The following is a 19694-nucleotide window of genomic DNA, read 5'->3' as shown; positions in this document are numbered from 1 at the left end:
CTGACGCGATTTTGTTTACCTGTGTATGGCATCGACTCAGTGTTGTCGTACTTAATGCCGAGGGTTATCGTATTATCAGCGGTTATAAATTGTAGCCCCAACTCCAGGCTTTGTCACCTAATTACACCTATCCGAATAGTTCTGCCTAAGCTAAGAAAGAAGGAAAGTAAAATGGGAGAGAGTATCATATGCATGCAACAGAGAAGTTTTTTCTGATTTTTGTTTCGAGTGCTTATGTTATGTTTCACTCATTTTTTAATTTTTTTCTATAGTCTTTTTTTATAACCTATGGAGTGAAGTCTGGGAAGCCTCTCGTAGCCGCGGAGAAATCCATGCACGTCTTCTCGAAAGTAAAGGGGAATACCGTTGGAGATCATGGTATCAAAAATAAAAAAAATAGTGCATCAGGTCCGATCAACTGCTAGTGGCAAGAGACATTCCAACTACGTGGCGAGGGTAGAAATACCTTTCAGCTGCGGAGGCGGAAACATGTCTAGTATCCTGTTACGTGTAGTCGCTAAGAATTCCATTCCTTGCCGACGGCTTTTGCGGGGTAAAGTGTGTTATTAGCAAGTTTCTTTCTCAGAGTGTGTTACGTCCGAGTTCTTGTGAGTTTTAGTTCCTTGAAAACAGCTACAGCGTACCACAAGATTAAAAATAGCACAGTCTGATTTCAGTGTACAATTTATTAGGCATTAATTTGGAACATGAGTTTCGGGTGAAAGGGAGCGAACTTTGTGAGCCCAAATTAGATCCGTCGAAGGGTGTATAAGTAATGCGAGTGGAGCAATGTACAGCGGCATGTTTAGTCACGGCGTCACATTTCCCGATGCTGTATCACCAAACAATCTAAAAATGATGCGTTTTGGGGAGATCTCTAATTGTAGCCTCACTTACACTGCGTATTTTCGCAATACGCAACTATAAATACGAAAAACAACAAATATGGCATGTAAACTTCGCAAATATTTAAACCAAAAAGGAAGCTAATTGATGTGCTTCGTTTAGTCTATCGCAGCACAGACACGTACTAATAAACGCCGCGGATTGAACGCACACGAAAAACTTACAAGTCTGAAGTTCTGAGTCGGATAACAGAAAAATATTAATCATGTTACGACACCAATATACACCGCATTGAAGATCCTTCCAAAACACGCCAGTTATTGTATGGTTTATTGTGATAAAGAATCGATAAATGTGACCTCTTGAATGAGAGGTATCACGTCCTTAAACACATATCTCAAAGAGCAGTTGTTAGTGACGGAGTAGTCGATAAGTGGTGAGCACCTCACTGTTGAGGAGGTGTTTTGAATCGTAGATGCTGATACCAGAGGTAACGGCTCAGTGACTACGGAAGTGGATGTCAGTCAGACGATCTTACCTGCTGAGATGGAGATAGGAGTACCGTGGAGCGGGCGGTGTGGAAGAAAAGAGCTAAATGAAATCTAAGAACGCAAAATGTCAAAGATAATATATGTATTGTAACTGTTAGTTATCTAGTTGACTATCAGATCTGCTATGTACGTAGTACAAAGAGGCAGTATACTAGTTGGTAGCTGTCCTCATTTATCATCTACTCAGTTGTAAGTCTGAAGATAATATGGGAAGGTGAATTGAATCTCACTTCTTTCTTATGTGGGGCAGTGAATGAGAACGAGAAGTTAATTTTCAGCAGGTTTATATACAGCCTGTAAGGAAGCGATGTCCGAGCCAGGTTAGAGCAAGAAGGCACATGGATTCAGGGCACAGACTAGCTGGACCCTGATTACTTAACGGTGACCGAATATTCAGTAAGCAACATTCATAGTATATATAAAAGGAGTGTTCAGATGGTAACTTATTTAAGTCTTTGGTGCATGAGGTGAAGTATAGCAAAACACCACGCAGCCCAAGCCAATCTGAAACACTACCTACAGATCTTAATTTGGAATTGACGATGGTGTGATTTAATATCTAATAACGAAGAAAAGAGGAGGTAACGTCTATAAACTGTTTAGTATCCTGGCACGATACTCCCGACCGGTAAATGTAGCAGCCTTCCCCCGTATGGAAAGCACGAGCCTTGTCTGATTTTTATGTTGACGAACCGCAGGCGAAACTCCTTGCAGATGGACTTGATAGCATTCAGGGCGTTAAAACGTGCAGAGGAGATGGCGAGGTAGGCCTCCTCCAGTGGAGCAGGCACAGAGGCGTCGCAATAACTGGCAAAAATAAATACATAAATAAATAAAATGGCAATTTAACAACGAAGCGGGCGAGATACGTGAGTTCTCGTACTCGTCGTGTCCCTACGAGAAGAAGCCTTTCCTTCGGCAAGTGACTAAACGCACGCTGTTATCACAGTGTCATTTCGTCCACGTAGCATCATACAGAAATGACCACTACCGAACAGATGTCTATCGCTGTCATGATTTTTTGCGGCAACGGTCCTCCTATTTCACACAGCTGCACAGTTCGTTCGCTGCTACTGCACTAAGGTAATGTACGGTGTCAGAGGTCGGCAAGCGGGAGCTGTAGCACGTATCTACTTCACCGAAGGCTTTCTATTTATGCCGATAACTGCCGACTAAAAACAAGAGCGAGACGTGACGGTGGAGGAGCCAAGCGAAAACGGTGGAAGGGATATTTAACTTGAGTCCGAATTTCATGTAATTACATATTCTGTTACATTACAAGTAGTTATAAGAAAAGCTCAAATATCGACGAATTACATAGAAAGGACCGTTATTTCAAAGTTTTAATATACATATTTTGAAGTATAACACTTATTTCACACTATACTACATAACTTTACCTGTTTTTAATATTATTTTGGAATTATTATACGTTTTCGTAAGTCCGATACGTTTTCGTTACATAGCAACAAAGAAAAAAATCATGTTTTGTTATGATTTTTCTCATACTGTCGTTAGTCTCGTTATAGTCAAAGCAAAATTCCACCACTTCGATGCGGACAACAATGACTTTGCTTTCAGCGCTTTCCTTTCTTGGTGTCAAACGTTTCACAGTCAGTTGCATTTAACTTAACCATGGCACCGGTTGCGTCTTTCTTGTCATCAAAGTTGAAATCATGGATGGGAAGGTGGGGTAAGATGACGAAGCGAGTAAGATGACGAACACGATATTTCTCCGACGCATTCATAGATAGCAGCACCTCACGAAGCAGTTTCTGAGACTCAGGCATGAGTTACGAAGTTCGCCGAACTTGATTTCGGGACTGATTGTTTATCGATCAGTGGCAAGAAAGCTGTGTTTTGTTTATGTGAATTTGTAATTTTTGGACTTCGCAGCGTAAGGAATTACTCGAGTGTGGTAAGCTATTTACGTTCCTCCATAAACTATTCTCAAAATACAACTCGTAGATAATTTAACGAACGGTGTATGGTGTAGGTGGTCGACGATCAACTAGAGTAATAATAATGGAATTCAAAACAGAAATGGCGGCGTGGGGTAAGATGACGACCGACAAGGTGTGTAAGATGACGAGAAGTTCGCTAGTTCGTCATCTTACCCGACATGTTTTGGAGAAGAAATTTTATATTAATAGCTTTAGTCGTTATTTAATTATTGATTTTAAAACTGCATTTCAGATGCACTATTTTAAAATTTTTAAATCCTAATGTAAGGCAGTTCATCTGTTAACGTTTTAGATTTTATAAACGTAATTCCTAGAAATTACACCATAAAAAGTGATAGGAGATACTGGGATGAGGCAACGACTGCAGCTATTGCTGAAGCAAGAGATAAAACCTGTAGTGTAAATGTAGCAGCAAAGAAACATAACGTGTCAGAGCCAACACTATGGAGGTATTTTAAACAGAGATGTGACCTCCAATGGGAAAGTCGTTAAGTGGGCTATCGTAGCATTTTTTTTTAAAGAAATCCCTCAAAAAATGGTGCATCTTTAAATTTATGGATAAACTTTTATTTTTTTAGGTGTATCCTTAGAAAGATTTAAACCACATTTACCGACCATCAGACAGAAGAGCTGAGACGATATGCGATTTATTTGGACAACAGAACATTCGGGATAGCAAATAAATAGTTTGGGAGACTGTGTTTTTCGTATGCAGGGGAACCAGGAGTGAGCCGTCGGTTCAATAAAGATATGAAAGCCGAGGGAAAAGACTTCATAAAATATTTTCGAAACATCCGCAAACTATCTCTGAGAAAGCCAGAGGCAAAATCAGTAGTTCTACTCATGACATTGAATAGAGTTAACGTAGTGAAGTTTTATCAAACACTAAAGAACTTAGACTGAAATCTTTGTTCAAAGCTGAAAATATCTACAACGTAGATTAAACGGGATTTTCCACAGTGCCAACGAAAACCCCTAAAGTGATCTGACCTATTGGTTTCCGCTATACGATTAAAGCTTCTTCTGCTGAACGAGGAGTAACAGTCACGGCTTTATGTGGTATGAGTGCTACTGGGACTTACATTCCACCTTTTCTCGTCTTTCCCAGGTTAAGGATGAAACCTGAGTTTTTAAATGAGCACCCCCATGCACCAATGGAGTGGCTGATGAATCAGGGTGGATGACAGCTAAAAATTTTCTGTAGTTATTAGAACACTTTACCATTCATGCTCACCCAGGCAAACAAAATCTAGTCCTGATTATAATGCACAATCATGCATCACATGTCACTCTTGAGTCTGATGACTTTTGTAGGGATAATGGGATACGCCCACTAGGATTTCCAGTTCATTCATGTCACAGGTTGCAGCCGATCGATGTGTCTCTCTGTGGTCTATTGAAGACTGCCTATTGTCAAGACCGCGAAGATTAGTGTCTAACCCATGAGCCGTGATTACAACCAGAGAGGTAGCCGGAATATTTGACAAAGCATACCTCAGAGTGAGTACGAGGGTGGTTTGAAAAGTGCCCGTAACAGAAAAGTAAAAATGTCCTTACATCACTAAAACTTTTTTTTTTATTTTCCAGGGTAGTCTCCTTGTAGATTAATACACTTGGTCCAACGATGATACAGTGCCTTGATCCCATCTCGAAAATTAGTTTCCTCCAGGCCTGCAAAATAGTTGTCAACTCCGGCTATCACTTCTTCGTTTCAAGCGAATCTTCGTCCACCAAGAAAAAATTTGTTTTGGGAAGAGATGGAAGTCTGACGGAGCCATATCAGCTGAATAAAGCGGGTGTGGCAACAATTCATACTTGAGTTCGTGTAATTTTGCCATGATGATGGCACATGTTTTTGATCCAGCATCAAGAGTCGCGGCACCCATCTCGCACATAATTTTTTCATCTCTAATTCTTCAGATAAAATGTGATATACCCTTTCAGATGACATCTGGCAAGCGTGAGCAATTTCACGAACTTGTAATCGGCGACCCTCCATGACCATTTCGTGAACCTATAAAATGATTTCTGGAGTAGTGACACATCTTGGCCCCAATTCATTTGTCCACTTGGCACCAGCGGAATATGAAGGAGCAGAGTCCCCGAGTGTATCTGGAAATCGGCATGAATGTCCTTTTGCTTTCATACCTTTCTTTATGAATTACTTTATCACTGCTCGAATCTCGATTTTTTCCATCTTCGCAAATCACTACTCGGGAACAACAACAGAGGCACGTCACCGCCACAACTCTCCTCCAAGAGAACTGACGTGGCACGTGTTTACAGATAACAGTCCAATGAATATCAGGTGAACAACTCTTTGCGCTAGCGCTGACGTCTCGTGGTGATTCCGAGAACTTTTCAAACCACCCTCATACTATTCAGACTGCTATGAATGGGTTCAGAGCTACTGGCAGTGTGCCTCTAGACAGCAACATGTTTACAGATCAAGACTTTCAAGCCTCATACACCGCTGATCTTGTTGAAAACAATCAACAGGTTGCTCCTGCCGATGATCAACTTCATTCCGTCAGCTCTTCCTCCAGAACGCACGATGTCAGCAACCCCCCACCTCCACAGCCTACGATTTCCTCGGCTGTTTCTCCACAGTCATCAAATTCCTCGATTCTTCCTCCGCAGATCCCCACTTGCTCACCTCTTCCTCCACTTCAGATGGCGAAAAAAGGAAGAAACTACGTTCTTATGACAGTTATGGAAGTCCTATGAAACGAGTTCTTGAAGACAAGAAGGAAGAAAAAATTGCTAGAACTGAAAAGACAGGAAAGATTGAAAAGAAAATTTGAATCACTAGCTCCAAAGTAATTTAAGTGTTCCAAAGGATCGAAAACTCCTGAAATAGTAAAGAAAGCTAAAAAGTATCAATTGGACTGCTCATCATCTGACAAATCATCGCAAGAGATTCCTTGTATGGAGGACGACAACTTTGATATCGGAACAATATTAGAAGAAGATGAGGAAGACTGCATTATTTGCGGAGAACATGGAAAGGAAGACGTATGGTATCAGTGCTTCTTGTGCAAATCTTGGGTACATACTGCATGTTCTGGCTGGGATGATGGTGAAGCGAAAGCCACTCCCCGGAAGTGCGATTTTTCTGTATGAAGTATATTGCCTACCTAATTAAAGTTATTCTAAATTTTTGTTGTGACTAATATTTCACAACTGAGCTTGATTATGAGCAATCTGTTATTGTATTTATATTGTTTCATCTTTCACTTTTATACATTACGTCACATCCATTGTTTCTCTGAATTTTTAAAATAAATTTTTTCTCTCTTAATGTAAACGTTTATATATTTGTGATCTTACCCACTCCTGGTCTCCGTATTACCCCTTAGGTAGAGTAAAATATTTTTCATAATTTGAGAAGCGATAACAGAATTTAAATATTTTCATTGAACATAAACAATTATAGTAACTGTCCCCTTAAATTTCAGGTTTTCAACTACTTACCAAACCATCGGAAAAATCCTGAAGTTTACGTTCGTAATCTTACCCATTTCCTCGATTTCTGTTGACATTACTTTAACCACAGATGGTAAAATATTCCTCCGCCAAACTTGTGATACACCTATAGGGTGCACGATGAAATCTCAAACTGAACAACGTTTTAGGAATAAACAATGTATTTCTTCAAAGATAGATGCTCTATGAGGGTTGTCCAGAAAGTAAGTTCCGATCAGTCACGAAATGGACACCACAGTAAAAACCCGATGAATCTTTGCACAGACGTTTCGGGCAGTGTTTCTAGTATGCCCGTCGATCGCATCAAGATGCTCTTTTCAGTTGTGAGCGCACTGTGAGCGATTAAAGGTGCCTAGAACAACGATGTCTCCTGCCAAGTAGAAGGGCCCGCCGAGAGGCGAAGCCTTGATGAATGCAGCCCACCTAACACAACTGCCACGCACTTCCTTCTTCATGACAATTCTCAGCCGCACTTTGCAGGGGCAGTGAAGATGCTCCTGCAGCCTTTTCGATGGGAAGTGTTCGATCACCCACAACACAGCCCTAATTGGCTCGTCCTGAGTATCATCTCTGTTCACATGAAATGCTGGATACGAACGACACTTGGGCGCAGGCTAAGCGCTATAGACCAGCGTAGAGAATTATCGGAAAGCATAGGCGGCTGCCTTCTATGACGATGGTGTTGAAAATTTGGTATAACGCTCAGATAAATGTCTTAAGTCGGAGCAGCGACCATGTGGAGAAGAATGTGGAAAGTAGAGCTAACTCTTGCAAATAAAATGTTTCTGATTTTCACTGTGGTTTCCATTTAGCGACCGATCGGAACTTACTTTCCGGACAACCCTCGTACTCACACAGTTATAGGAATGGCCTGCATCATCTAATAGTGAATTTTACAAGGAACTGTGTTTCTCTTTGGTTGCAGGGAACATACCCTGGAAGAAACTTCAGGCACCTGAATTTAAACATTTCTTACAGAAACACTGGAACCGAAACATTCCCAAAGAGTACAGTTTCATAAATACTTATGTACATATTTCTTCATTTGATGTTACATAAAATCCGGGCTCTTTCTTTCCCCTCCAGCCAGTACCATTGCTGCTTCCAAGCTTCGTTTCATACCATCTACTGTGCAAATAAAAACGAATTCGGGAAGACGCCTTTTTCGGACGATTGATAATATTTCGGAAGTTGTTAGTCCTTGTGTATTTAGGCAGCTATATTCTCTTCATCTGAGGAACCCCCGTGTATGCTCTGCCATTGGTCATCGGATGCATTGCAGCATCTGATGCTGTAATACCAGTGGAAGTAAGCCTAGTGATGCAGTAGGTATTCGGTTGTTATTTTAATGGAAATTAAACACTGACACATGCTAAAGCATTGAATGTATTAAGCTCCGTTGTTTATCAGTGTGCTCCAAGTATAACCCATACAATTATAGGGTGGAGAAGATAAAACTGATCTGGAAAAATATTTATGGTTAAAATTTATTTTACATATATCTGAAAAATAAAAGGTCAAAAACTGTCTTTTGTTAGGATCAATAATTATTGTAAGTTTACCGATTTTCAAAATCTGAGAGGCGGACCACATGTGTCCTACGAAACTATCTAGTTCCACGTTTTCACGTGAATTTAAGATTTTCAAAGTTAAATTTTTGTTTGTAGAATGATTTTATCGGGACACAAATATGGAAGAAAGTGTAATGAATCAGTATCAAAAGATATTTGTTCTTGTGACAAAAGAAGAACTTGAAATATTGCACTTTCAACCCAAAATTTCGAGATGGCTTTGATGTACCAGATCTCCACGTTTTCTACATTCTATGAAGTTTACTGGGATATATACGCCCCAATAAATACAATTTATGTCTGTACTAGCAGACATAATGAGGAGCTTCGCATTATTTCAAAACATTGTCTACAGGATGTTTATGTACGAGCGTGTAAAAATGTAACAGGAGATAGAGAATGCTCCACTGAACAATTTTGAGTTAAGGAACATGGGGTGGGAGAAACCAGCTTAAGGAGCTATGGAAGAAAACTTGCCTACTGCTTTGTCTTGCATTACTGTTTTACAGCTTATTTACAGTTAATTTACGTACAAGTTTACACGTACTGTGATGGATATTCTTTATTTACTGCAAGGAAACAAGGAGGACGAACCTGATTACTAGGAAGTGATGATACAGATTTTGTTTTTTTTACTTGTCCATAAGGTGGCTCTGTTGTATCGTTGATTCGTAGCACGTTCTGTCACGGGACAATGTAAACACGATACAACATGACGGTGCACCGCCTCACTTCAGTGTGGATGTCCGCAGCTGTATTTCCTGGTCGCTGGATTGGAAGTGGAAGTCCTACTCCATGGGCTGCGAGATCACCTGACCTGAATCCCCTTGTTTATCTCGTATGGGTATGTCGACAGTCACTTTTATATGAGACCCCAGTGGATAAAGGGATGGAATTAGTTGCCAGAATTGAAGCTGCCTTTGATGTGATTCGAAGCACACCATAGATATTTGTCAGGGTGCGTCAGAATCTTGTTCGCCAAAGTCATGCTTGCATTGAGGTCGATGGACGTCAGTTTCGGCACATGCCGTGCAAATGGTACATTCATTGTGTCAACGATGGTATTTTGAGTTGACTGTAACTAATATAAATAAAAAAATACACCTAAATGTGATTTTATTCCTCTATCTCCTTAATTGGCTTCTTTGATCCCAGGTTCCCTACCTGAAATTGGAGCACCCTCTATTCCTATTAAATTTTTGCATGCTCTTATGGAAACACCGTGTATGGTGAATCAGGAAACCCAATTATTTACTTCAAACATTCGTGAGTGGGCAAGATGCTGATTTGATCTGATTATAGTGAAAGAGATGCACTGTGCCAGCTATAAACACACGCCACTCCATCTGATCGTCCATAACGTTTCTTATACTCACCCCATTGTATGTATTGTATTGTATGTTAACCGGGGACCTAGAAACGACGGAGAGGCTCCGGCCCCGCTGCAGCCGCAGTGGTCCACAACCCCACGACGACTACCGCAGTCCACTTCACCCCTCCGCAGCCCCACACCGAACCCAGGGTTATTGTGCGCTTCGGCCCCCAGTGGAGCCCCCAGGGAACGTCTCACACCAGACGAGTGTAACCCCTATGTTTGCGTGGTAGAGTAATGGTGGTGTACTCGTACGTGGAGAACTTGTTTGCGCAGCAATCGGCGACATAGTGTAGCTGAGGCGGAATAAGGGTAACCAGCCCACATTCGCCGTGGCAGATGGAAAACCGCCTAAAAACCATCCACAGACTGGCCGGTGTACCGGACCTCGACACAAATCCGCCGGGCAGATTCGTGCCGGGGACCAGGCGCTCCTTCCCGACCAGAAGCCGTGCGTTAGACCGCACGGCCAACCGGGCGGGCTACTCATCCCATGGTCCGCATTATATATTTTTTTACGAATTTCGAAAGCTTCTCGCTAGATGGTAGCACTAGACAGATATGGAATATACATGTCCAAACACTGAAAACTGTATATTACCTTAGTGGGACATATGTTTTTTATCTCCATCTGCATCTGTATACATACTACGAAAAGTTTAATGAACAGATCTGCCCATCACATAAAACGCTGGAAACTATGGTTTCGTTGCACCAATCGTTTGCTGTTACATGTCAGCACACACGCATCTCCTAGCATGTTCTGACCCCAGTATTACGTTGTGTCATTGCGTTTGACTGAGTGAGAGGAGTAGGCCTGTTTAGTGCTCTTTTGAATGCATATCAAATTGCTGTTTACGATACAACAGCGCGTGTCCATTACCAAGTGTTATGCGAAGTACAATTCGCGGCAAATGTGTGCGAAACCGTTTGTGCAAGAGCTTAAGACGAAGTGCTTTGCTAAAACCTCCAGAAAGGTCTGCAGTGCAAAATTTAACAGTGGCGAAATGGCACGATGCGGGCTCTATAGCGAATAATGTTCTGTGGTGTTCATGAACAAGGGTCAATACAGATTCAGTTTCATTGCAAATATTACTTGGGTAGTTTTACTTTGTCCATCTTATAGTTCTTACATTACACATCGCTGAACTTCCGGTTTTGCTGTTCTTAATTTTTATTATGCCTACTTACAAATTTATAAAAATTTTCTAAATCTGAATAGAAAAAGTGCAAAAAAGTAGTTTTATGTGGGAAGGAGGCACATCATCGGTAGTTCTGCCAAGGGCGCAGTATCACCTCGGTAGGGCTCTGCGTTAGATGGCGTCACACTCTTCCGCGCCTGTCACATCATTGTCTCAGAGCACAGACCCAATTTAGCTGGGTGCCGAGCGTTAACCCCTATAAGCTCTGTAGCGTCCATGGATGACGTCTGCGAAAGTGGTTTCCTATCGTCAGTTTGTTCCTCAGCTCTTCGAAATTCGCCGGTATCGTTTTATTTGTACTGGCTCGCCTCCTGTGGGGTGCGGCTTGCGAATTCGACATACCACGGCCGCCAGTTTTTCATCTCCATCACACATACTATGAAAGGCACCGTAAGGTGGCTGGCGGACGGTACCTTGTACTACTGCAAGTCATTCCCCTTCCTACTCCACTCACAAGCGGAGCCAGGTAAAAAATACTGTCTCTTTTCTTCAGTACGAGCCCTGGTTTCTCTTACCTTGTCATCGCCGTCCAAAACCCCGAGATGCACTTTGGTGGCAGTAGTTGCAGTCTGTGGCAAATGCCAGCTCTCCAAATTTTCCCAATACTGTTTCGAGAAATCCCACCAGAAATTCCCATTTTGTGTTCACGGAGCATTTCCGCAATCCCCGAGTAACTCTCGGCGACACCATGTCTCTAATAATTTCGACATCCTACCGGGGATCCAAAACACTCCAGCAGTACTCAACGACGGTCGCACTAGCGTTCTACACACATAAAAAAAAATTGCATCACCTCGATTCCGAGAGTTCCAGAACCTGTACAGAAAATTGGTATAGAGATCAACATAAACATCATTTCCGCCCTTTTTATTGCCCATGAAAACCACACATTGCTTGTTGTACCACCATGCAGTGAGACATTCAGAGGTGGCGATCCAGATTTCTGTATACACCGGTATCTCTAATACCCAGTAGCACGTCATCTTGCAGTGGTGCATGCCTGTATTTGTCGTAGCATACGATCCACAAGTTCATCAAGGCACTGTCAGTCCAGATTGTCCCACGCCTAAACGGCGATTCGGCTTAGATCCCTCAGAGTGGTTGGTGGGCCACGTTGTCCATAAACAGCCCTTTTCAATCTATCCTAGGCATGTCGATAGGGTTCATGTCTGGAGAACATGCTGGCCACTCTAGTCGAGCGATGTCATTATCCTGAAGGAAGTCAGTCACAAGATGTGTACTATGGGGAAGCGAATTGTCGTCCATGAAGACGAATGCCTCACGAATATGCTGCCGATATGGTTGCGCTATCGGTCGGAGGATGGCACTCACGTATCGTACAGCCGTTACGGCGCTTTCCATGACCACCAGCGGCGTACCTCGGCCCCACATAATACCACCCCAAAACAGCAGGAACCTCCACCTTGCCGCACTCGCTGGACAGTGTGTCTAAGGCGTTCAGCTTGACCTGGTTGCCTCCAAACACGACGATTATGTGGTTGAAGGCATATGCGACACTCATCGGTGAAGAGAACGTGATGCCAATCCTGAGTGGTCCATTTGGCATGTTGATGGGCCCACAGTTGTGCATCATGTAGCCTACTGTGCACAGTGTGAGTCGTAACACGACGTCCTGTGGCTGCATGAAAAGCATTATTCAACATGGTGGCGTTGCTGTCAGGGTTCCTCCGAGCCATAATCCGTTGGTAGTGGTCATCCGCTGCAGTAGTAGCCCTTGGGCGGCCTGAGCGAGGCATGTCATCGACAGTTCCTGTCTGTCTGCACCTCCTCCATGTTCGAACATCGCTTTGGTTCACTCCGAGACGCCTGGACACTTCCCTTGTTGAGAGCCCTTCCTGGAACAAAGTAACAACGCGGACGCGATCTAACCGTGGTATTGACTGTCTAGGCATGGTTGAACTACAGACAACACGAGCTGTGTACCTCCTTCCTGGTGGAATGACAGGAACTGATCGGCTGTCGGATCCCTATGTCTAATAGGCGCTGCTCGTGCACGGTTATTTACGAGGTGCATTCAAGTTCTAAGCCCTCCGATTTTTTTTCTCCAGATTGGAAAGAGATAGAAACATGCGCATTGTTTTAAAATGAGGCCGCGTTCATTGTCAACACGTCCCAGAGATGGCAGCACCATACGGCAGATGGAATTTTACCGCCAGCAGCGAGAATGAGAACTGTTTTAAATACTTAAAATGGCGACGTTTTCCTTACTTGAACAGCGTGCAATCATTGGTTTTTGAATTTGCGTGGTGTGAAACCAATTGAAATTCATCGACAGTTGAAGGTGACATGTGGTGATGGAGTTATGGATGTGTCGAAAGTGCGTTTGTGGGTGCGACAGTTTAATGAAGGCAGAACATCGTGTGACAACAAACCGAAACAACCTCGGGCTCACACAAGCCAGTCTGACGACATGATCGAGAAAGTGGAGAGAACTGTTTTGGGGAATCGCCGAATGACTGTTGAACAGATCGCCTCCAGAGTTGGCATTTCTGTGGGTTCTGTGCACACAATCCTGCATGACGACCTGAAAATGCGAAAAGTGTCATCCAGGTGGGTGCCACGAATGCTGACGGACGACCACATGGCTGCCCGTGTGGCATGTTGCCAAGCAATGTTGACGCGCAACGACAGCATGAATGGGACTTTCTTTTCGTCGGTTGTGACAATGGATGAGACGTGGATGCCATTTTTCAATCCAGAAACAAAGCGTCAGTCAGCTCAATGGAAGCACACAGATTCACCGCCACTAAAACAATTTCGAGTAACCGCCAGTGCTGAAAAGATGATGGTGTCCATGTTCTGGGACAGCGAGGGCGTAATCCTTACCGATTGCGTTCCAAAGGGCACTACAGTAACAGGTGCATCCTACGAAAATGTTTTGAAGAACAAATTCCTTCCTGCACTGCAACAAAAACGTCCGGGAAGGGCTGCGCGTGTGCTGTCTCACCAAGACAACGCACCCGCACATCGAGCTAACGTTACGCTACAGTTTCTTCGTGATAACAACTTTGAAGTGATTCCTCATGCTCCCTACTCACCTGACCTGGCTCCTAGTGACTTTTGGCTTTTTCCAACAATGAAAGACACTCTCCGTGGCCGCACATTCACCAGCCGTGCTGCTATTGCCTCAGCGATTTTCCAGTGGTCAAAACAGACTCCTAAAGAAGCCTTCGCCGCTGCCATGGAATCATGGCGTCAGCGTTGTGAAAAATGTGTACGTCTGCAGGGCGATTACGTCGAGAAGTAACGCCAGTTTCATCGATTTCGGGTGAGTAATTAATTAGAAAAAAATCGGAGGCCTTAGAACCTGAATGCACCTCGTACTTCTTTAGGCGGGTTTAGTGACATCTCTGAACAGTCAAAGGGAGTATGTCTGTGATACGATATCCACAGTCAACGTCTATCTTCACGAGTTCTGGGAACTTGGATTATGCAAAACTTTTTTCGGTGTGTGTATATGCTGTCTCCTTCATATATTAGTTACAGTTTTCTAGAATTCTCCCACTAAACAGAGGTCTTTCATTCACCTTCCTTATGACCGGGCTTACGTGCTTCTTCCATTTCATGTCGCTTTGCAGCGTTACGGCTAGATACGTATTCGACGTGACAGTGTAAAGCTGCACACCACTAATATTGCATTAGAGCATTGCTTCCCCATATTTAGAGCAAGTTACCATTCATCCCACCAAATATAAATTCTGTCAAAATCATCCTGTACACTCCTACAATCACTCAACGAAGAGACTTGTGTACACTACAGCGTCGTCAGCTAACAGCCGCAGATACTGTCCACTCGGTCCATCAGATCGTTTATGAGCGAATACATAGAGAGCAAGACCTGTCGTATCACTTTCCCCTGGAGCGCTACTGACGATAGCTTCGTCTTTGGTAAACACTCACTGTGCTGAGCAACGTACTTATGCATTTGGATGTTAAAAAAACAAAAATAAGAAATACAGTACTGACATTACACGCATATTCTCATGTCGGCATTAGGAAAATAAAAAATTCGTATCATAAACCAGAGCAAATAGTATCTGACACAATGAGACATTTGTTCCACAGCCTGTAGCAAACAGAGTTTCTAGACAAGCAGCAAAAACTAAACGATACATGAAGTTGATGGACGAGGCGAAATCCATACGTATTATAAAAATGTATGTATGTATATACTGTATGGATGTTTGTAAGTAGTTCCACATCTCCTCCTAAACCAATGGATCGATTTCAACCAAATTTGGTTCACGCATCGTTTATTGTCTGGAAGGAATCACTGCGGAAGTAAGGACTCAAAGGAGTGGGGGTGGATGTGAAAAAGGAGAGTAGACCATGGCGCGCGAATACCGAGACTATTTTCATCCAGTATTTGAGAATGAAAGCATTTAGTGAGTTGCAACAGACTTTACACATAATTTCAAACCTTTACGAAACTATATGTCGCTGACACCACCGAGAAAATGGTCAAAGGAAAAAAGTTTATATCGTTTACTACATTTTCGTTGTTCCTGCAGTAAAACTGTCGCATCAGGCATGACGTTTTAATTTGTTACTTCCTGACAGCTAACTGCAGTACAGTATTCACATACACCACTAAATGTACCTGCAAACTATACCATTGTACAACACATAGTTCAGAATATATGACGTTATAAACACTGAGGTGCGAAAAAAACTACCACACGATGCATGACGTTTAAATTTATTAGTTCTTTGCTACTATGTCTGTTTACAACACATTTGGCAGACCGTATCCACGTATGCTGTTAAACGTTGCTACAGAATTATATTATTGGACAACACTAATTCAGGATACGTAACGTCGGAAAAACTGACCTTTGTGATTACGAAATTCACTACAGATACAGTTCAAGTATGTGTGCAGATATGTGTGAAATGTGTTAAATATATGCGACATGTTAAATATGTATGATATTACGTATACGAGTAAATTCACGAGTAAGAAGGTCCTCATAAACCCCTGGGTCGGCTTCAACCAAACTTGATACACGTATTACTTACTGTCTGGAAAGAAATACTGTGGGGGTAGGAAGCAGCAACCTTCTATTGGGGTTGTTGATGTTGTTGTTGCTGTGGTCTTCAGTCCTGAGACTTGTTTGATTCAGCTCTCTATGCTACTCTATCCTGTGCAAGCTTCTTCATCTCCCAGTACCTACTGCAGCCTACATCCTTCTGAATCTGCTTAGTGTATTCATCTCTTGGTCTTCCTTTACGATTTTTACCCTCCACGCTGCCCTCCAATACTAAATTGGAGATCCCTCGATGTCTCAGAACACGTCCTACCAACCGATCCCTTCTTCTGGTCAAGTTGTGCCACAAGCTCCTCTTCTCCCCAATTCTATTCAGTACCTCCTCATTAGTTATGTGATCTACCCATCTAATCTTCAGCATTCTTCTGTAGCACCGAATTTCGAAAGCTTCTATTCTCTTCTTGTCTAAACTATTTATCGTCCACGTTTCACCTCCAAACATGGCTACACTCCATACAAATACTTTCAGCAACGACTTCCTGACGTTTAAATCTATACTCGATGTTAACAAATTTTTCTTCTTCAGAAACGCTTTCCTTGCCATTGCCAGTCTACATTTTATATCCTCCCTACTTCGGCCATCATCAGTTATTTTGGTCCTCAAATAGCAAAACCCCTTTACTACTTTAAGTGTCTCATTTCCTAATCTAATTCCCTCAGCACCACCCGACTTAATTCGACTACATTCCATTATCCTCGTTTTGCTTTTGTTGATGTTAATCTTATACCCTCCTTTCAAGACACTGTCCATTCCGTTCAATTGCTCTTCCAAGTCCTTTGCTGTCTCTGACAGAATTACAATGTCATCGGCGAACCTCAAAGTTTTTATTTCTTCTCCATGGATTTTAATACCTACTCCGAAATTTTCTTTTGTTTCCTTTATTGCTTGCTCAATATACAGATTGAATAACATCGGGGATAGGCTACAACCCTGTCTCACTCCCTTCCCAACCACTGCTTCCCTTTCATACCCCTCGACTCTTATAACTGCCATCTGGTTTCTGTACAAATTGTAAATATCTTTTCGCTCCCTGTATTTTACCCCTGCCACCTTCAGAATTTGAAAGAGAGTATTCCAATCAACATTGTCAAAAGCTTTCTCTAAGTCTACAAATGCTAGAAACGTAGGTTTGCCTTTCCTTAATCTTTCTTCTAAATGAGTCGTAGGGTCAGTATTGCCTCACGTGTTCCAACATTTCTACGGAATCCGAACTGATCTTCCCCGAGGTCGACTTCTATCAGTTTTTCCATTCGTCTGTAAAGAATTCGCGTTAGTATTTTGCAGGTGTGACTTATTAAACTGATAGTTCGAATTTTCACATCTGTCAACAACTGCTTTCTTTGGGATTGGAATTATTATATTCGTCTTGAAGTCTGAGGGTATTTCGCCTGTCTCATACATCTTGCTCACCAGATGGTAGTGTTTTGTCAGGACTGGCTCTCCCAAGGCCGTCAGTAGTTCTAATGGAATGTTGTCTTTTCCGGGTGCCTTGTTTCGACTCAGGTCTTTCAGTGCAGTAGGAGTGATAATGTGGAGAGAGAAGAGGGTAGGAGAAGATGGGCAGACCGAGAGGGAAGGAGGATATGGACATAGATATGGAGGACGAGATGGAAAGAGGGGGATTGGGGGTTGGACGTAAAGGAAAGAGGTAGAGATGGACAAAGAAACGATAGAAGAGGAAATGGACAGAGAAAGCAAATAGGAGGAGATGGATACAAAGAGGTGAAAGAGGAGATAAAGGGGGAGGAGAGCAGAGAGGGGGGAGGAGATGGACAGAGAGAGCGGGAAGGAGAAAATAGGTGTGGAGAGAGTGAGGGGGAGATAGAGGAAAAGGAGCAGATAGACAGAGGATGGAGGAGCAGAGGGACAGAGAAAGGAAAGAGGAGGAGATGGACTGAGACAGAGGCGAAGAAGAAATGGGCAGTTAGAGGAAGGAGGAGGAGTTGGAGATGGACAGAGGGAAGGGGAGAAAGAAGTGAACAGGGAAGGGAAAAGGAGGAGACGCACAGAGGGAGGGTGGAAGACGAGCTGGGCTAATAGAAGATTGGAACAAATACATACCTGGACAAAGCTGGGTACTCAGCTAGTAATATCATACAACAACCAAATATTCTCTTCTTCCATTCTGCTGCAACTTGTGATTGCTTGTAATCCATATCAGGGTAAATCATACTAATTCATCGCGTATAAATATCTAAACAACTGAAAAGTGAGAAGTTTCAACACTGATAATATTATTTTGTATTTTGTTGCAGAAAAGCAACTTCCAATGTGTAAAATGAAAATAATTCTGTGAAATGTGCTACACTGGTACTTTCTCCGGTGGCCCATTAGTGAAGTAATTCCGTGCGACGAGCAGCCCTTAGACGTTGACTGTGTGCTCCGACATCTTAATCTCTGGAGTATTAATTCCGTCCTCTCGGAGAGAGAAGGAAAAGTAAGAAAAAGGACATTGACAGAGGAACTGTCGCTCGCACAGAAGCAAATTGAACCTCTACAAAGGAATGTTAAATTGCTCCGTCATTAATAAAATCAAAGTGAACGTTTTGTCTTAGCGTGAAGCGGAGCTTATGAAATTTTCACAGGCCTCTTTCTTAGGACTCTCAAGATGTCGGCCTTTTGAGATATCATCTTATAAAAGCGAAAAGCGTTTTTCTGTGAGGTAAAGGAAAAATTGCACAAGAAGACGAAACTTATCTACGCATTACATGTCCAGTGTTAACAGAGACAAATACGAGGGTGAGTCAAATGACAACCTTAAATTTGTAATAACAAATCGAAATTTCGCGCCCTTATCCTGTAAGTTGGTAATCGTTCTATAAACAGAGTGCAGAATGGCCTGTAGGTGGCAACATAGTTCAGATGCACGCATACCGTCGCAGTATCACTATAAAGATGGCCGTCCCACTTGCGACTTGCATCAGGGAAGAACAGCGTTCTGTTATTCGGTTTTTGCGTAGTGAAGGTTTGAAACCTATTGAAATTCATCGACGAATGAAGGTTCAGTACGGTGATGCATGTTTGTCACAGCAGCAAATCTACCGTATGGAGTAGGAAGTTCGCAAATGATGTGACTTCAGTGGAAGATGCTCCTCGCCCAGGTCAGGCACAACGAGTTGTGACTCCACAGAACATTGTAGCAGTTGAAGCCTTAGTGAAGGAAAACCGCCGAGTGACACTGCATGACATTGCAGCATATTTACAGATTAGTCATGTGGCAGCACACCACATTGTGCATAATGTGCTCCAGTTTCACAAAGTGTCTGGAAGATGGATGCCACGGCAGCTGACTCCTGAAATGAGAGAACGACGTGTTGATGCTTGTGAAGAACTTCTTTGGCGCTTTGAACGAGAAGGTGATGGTTTCCTTGCAGGAATTGTTACTGGCGACGAAACCTGGGTTCACTTCCATTTTGAGTGTCTCTCTCATCCACCATACTCACCAGACCTTGCCCCAAGTGATTTCCATAGGTTTGGACCACTCAAAGGCGCAATGAGAGGAAAGAAGTGCCGTTCTGATGAAGAGGTACGCCACGCGGTGCATGAGTGGTTGCACGGACTACCAAAAGAATTTTTTTCTAAAGGAATTTATGCACTTTGTAAGCGCTGGAGGACTTGCATTGAGCGTGGGG

Source organism: Schistocerca piceifrons, chromosome 4 (genome assembly GCF_021461385.2).
Source record: "Schistocerca piceifrons isolate TAMUIC-IGC-003096 chromosome 4, iqSchPice1.1, whole genome shotgun sequence".
Taxonomy (NCBI): domain Eukaryota; kingdom Metazoa; phylum Arthropoda; class Insecta; order Orthoptera; family Acrididae; genus Schistocerca; species Schistocerca piceifrons.
This window is presented reverse-complemented; position numbering follows the sequence as displayed.